The sequence below is a fragment of the Galleria mellonella genome, unplaced genomic scaffold (genome assembly GCF_026898425.1).
Source record: "Galleria mellonella isolate WM207_F2 unplaced genomic scaffold, CSIRO_AGI_GalMel_v1 utg33, whole genome shotgun sequence".
NCBI classification, from domain to species: Eukaryota; Metazoa; Arthropoda; class Insecta; order Lepidoptera; family Pyralidae; genus Galleria; species Galleria mellonella.
Genome location: NW_026442079.1, coordinates 13228759 through 13233250, shown reverse-complemented (window position 1 = coordinate 13233250; position 4492 = coordinate 13228759).

Below are 4492 nucleotides of genomic sequence, written 5' to 3'. Positions count from 1 at the left end.
TCACTCCATATATACCACCAGTTAAACAATGCTACCGGTGCTTGAGGTATGGACATTTAGCTAAATTCTGTAAGAATTCTGAGCGTTGCAGCATCTGCAAAGGTGAGCATAATTATAAAACTTGTACAACTGGAATGGAAAACGCTATTTGTGTACACTGCAATGGAAATCACACAAGTGTATCACCGCAATGCCCTGTTAAACAAAAGAAAATTGCTGAAAATAGATCTAAATTCAGACCTGCTTCTTTTGGAGATATACTTAGCACTGAAATATTTCCTAAACTGGGTAACAAACCTAAAAAAAATGTAGACCTAATTTCAATTCTAAATTCTGATAACAAGAGTTTATCACTTTTAATAGAAAGCATAATCAAACTTATTTCACTACATAACACAAAGAACACATCTATTAACACTAAAAGTGTTTTGAATGTGTTATATGATACTTTTGGTAATAGACCTATTTCACAAAATTCAATCGAGACCAATTAACTATCATACAGTGGAACGCTCAGAGCCTACTGAGCAATCGACATATTTTTACACAATTTTTAAATGAACATCATATTCACATTGCTCTCATCTCAGAAACTTGGCTAAAACCACATTACAAATTAAAAATTAAAGATTATTGTATAGAACGAAATGATTGTGGTAATAACCACAATGGAGTAGCGATTATTATACATAATAGTATTAGATATAAAAAACTTCACTCTTTTTTCGACAATTCTTTGCAAACTATAGCTATTAGTATTGAAGTTAATAATTCTTGGTATTCAGTTGCCAGTATTTACTGTCCTACCAATAGTACACCTAGTTTTACTAAAGCCAAATTTAAGTTCTTTTTGGAGTCTCTTCCTAAACCCACTATCATATCTGGAGATTTAAATGCACATCATACTATGTGGGGTTGTACCTCCACTAATACAAGAGGTAAAGACATTCTTGATTGTTTAGATGAATGTAATTTGGTACTATTAAATGATAAGCAAGTTACTACTGTTGGCTCTCATATTTGGAGACCCAATGGCCTTGATTTAACTATGGTATCCCCATCCATATCATTAAAATGCGAGTGGTCGGTTCATGATGATCCGTTAGGAAGTTATCACCTGCCGACTTTTACTAAAATAAACACAAAGAACTCTTCATCAACTCCGTCAGGTGAACAACATGCTCCTATAGATGAAGTTAATAAACTTTTGTTAAATCGTATAAACCTACGTCTCGTTAATTGGGATCTTTATTCTGAAACTGTTAATCAATTACTTTTGGATTTCGAGTATGATGTCAATGAACCCTTAAACAATTACAATAGGTTCTGTAAAATTATTTTGACAGCTGTGGAACGTTCCGTTCCACGTAGGAACTTATCAAATAGCGGTGCAAATACTTCAAAGAGGCACAAACATATTGCAGTACCTTGGTGGAATAACAGGTGTGCGACAGCTGTCAATGATAGTAAAGCGGCTTACCTTAGGTTTAAACAAAATCCAACTCTCGATAATTACATAAATTTTAAAAGAGTTCAAGCTGTTAAAAAGTTAGTAATTAAGCAAGTAAGACAACAGGGGTGGCAGGAATTTTGTTCCAAATTTAATAGATTAACACCAATTTCCACTGTTTGGCAAAATATGAGAAAACTAAATTCAAAACATCGTCAAAATCATTTTAAAGATATATCATGGGTCAATGATTTTTTACGCAAATATACTCCTGATTTTGTACACTCACCTTTTGATGATAAACAGTTTAATTCTGTTAATTCATGCCCAAAATTTCTCACTGACCCATTCTCAATTGATGAAATATCCAGTGCAGTAAAATCTAGAAAAGATACAGCTAGTGGCCTTGATCGCTTAACATACAATATGTTTCGATTGCTGAATAAAATAAACCTTACTAAACTCTTACAAATTTTTAACGATTTATGGAAGGACTGTATTATCCCACCAGAATGGAAAATGGATTGTTTGATTCCAGTAATTAAACCCGGTAAAGATCCTACAAATTTCGACTCCTATAGACCTATAACATTGACGTCCTGTGCAGGCAAATTATTCGAACAATTAATTAAACAGCGTTTAGAGTTCTTTATTGAAAGTAATAGTATATTACCATCGAATCAATTTGGTTTTCGCCGTGGATATTCAGCGCGCGAAAGTTTAGCGAACTTCTATGTCGACCTTAGTACTGCTTTGAATAACGATGAATATGTTCTATCTGTTTTTTTAGATGTCGTAGGAGCTTTTAACAATGTAAATTTAACAGTTCTATCTTCGATTTTATCCTCATTTCTTCCAATGAAACTTATCGAATGGATTTATAATTTTCTTAGTAATAGAGAAGTGTATGTTAAAGTAAATAGTAAATTAATAGGACCTAGGTTAAGCTCTAAAGGAGTATGTCAAGGTGGTATTCTAAGCCCGCTACTATATATTTTATATATCTATAAACTTAATTCAATTTTAGGAAACAGTGTGAACAACTTGCAATTTGCCGATGATTTATTAATTTATATAAAAGGAAAGAATATTATTGATATGCAATTAGTGTTAAATGAGTCATTAAAAAGACTTGAGAAATATTTTTCTCTTCTTTCCCTCGATATTAGTTTAACCAAAAGTAAAGTAGTTGTTTTTCATCAAGTTCATAAATATGTTCCATTAATGAATATTATATATAATAATCAAACTCTTCCAACAGACTGTAGCGTTAAATTTCTGGGGGTAATTTTTCATCAAAATTTAAAATGGGATCTATACGTTGATTGCTTAGTAGATCGTGCTTTAAGAGCCACTAATATAATAAGATCTGTAATTGGTCGTAACTGGGGAACTGATCCTAAAATTATCCTTTTACTTTACAAATCTCTTGTTAGAAGTAATTTTGATTACGCTTTCTTTTGTTATGCCTCAGAACATAAATTAGTAGAAAAACTCGAAAAAATTCAAAATATGAATTTAAGACTTATTTTAGGTGCTATGTATACTTCTCCAATTATCTCAATGCAAGTAGAATGTAATTTGCCTCCTATCCTTCTTCGTTTCGAATACCTAAAACTCAAATTTCTCTTCAAAGTTTTTTCAGTTTCCAATAACCCACTCATACTCAAATTATTAAATTGCCCCATTTCTATGTTTTTGAATAAAACTATTGTCAATGATTTGAATTTACGAGATGAATATAACATCTATAGTAGTAAGATACTTCCTTGTTATAATGGCCTTTATGAGAGTAAGTTCTGTAAGATCAAAATTGTTATACGTAAAGACATAAAAGAAAAGCACGATATGTATGAGACTTTATCAGAATTTATTGACTACAGGCAGATATATACAGATGGTTCCAAAAATGCACTTAGCACTTCAGTGGCTTTTTACGATTTGTCAAATAGATTTGGTCACGGTTATAAAATTTCAACTTTGGCTAGTATTTACACAGCAGAAGCAAAAGCTATATTTTTAGCATTAGAATACATAGAAAAACAGGTACTATATTCGAAATGGATTATAATTACAGATAGTATGAGTGTTCTTATGGCATTAAAAAATAACACATTCATTTCATCATCAAACTACTTAATTCAAGAAATTCGTAATAAATATTATCATCTCTGTACTATATATGGAAAAGATATTATCTTCATCTGGACCCCTTCACATATTGGAGTGTTTGGGAATGAACAAGTAGACACTTTGGCTAAAATTATTAATTCAAGTGCTGCTCGTGTTCAAGATTTACCCCTTTGTTATTCAGATTGTAGTATTGGAATACATAAAATCGTTACAACTAAATGGGAGGAGCATTGGACTCAAATATTACAGACTAAAGGCAAATGGTACCGCAAAATTAATTGGCGTATTGGAAAACCGTGGTTCTGCAAAGGAAAGGACACAAACAGAAAATTTTACACCAATATTTGTAGATTACGAATCGGCCACGGACATTTCAACGAACACCTGCACCGAATGGGCATGATCGCTTCCCCATCATGCACATGGTGTAACTCAAATACAGCCCAATCTCTACATCACCTTTTTTTTGATTGCTCTGAATTTGTCATTCAAAGACACATTATGTTTGACGAACTTAGGATTATCTTCAAAAAACCCGAAAATATCCCGCACTCAATCCCGCTTCTCTTAAGATTTCCTTCTTGTTTCAAAGCTATTTTCACTTATATTACTACAACATTCAAGGAGCTATAAGAATACTTTTATTGAATTGCAAGACAATGATTTTTTATAATTATTTATTTTTAATTTGATAAATCCACTGGTTTAAGAAAACTCAAGAAAAGATATTTATGAAAATGTACTTACCGGATTTGACAAATGAAATATTGAAGATTATGACAATAATTGAAGCGACATTAGAAAAATAAAATTCCAGACAATTTATCTTTTTGAAGACTAGGCAGCATGGTCTCCGACCTTAGCCTGTTCCAAACGGAACAAACGTACTAAAAAAAAAAAAAATTAATA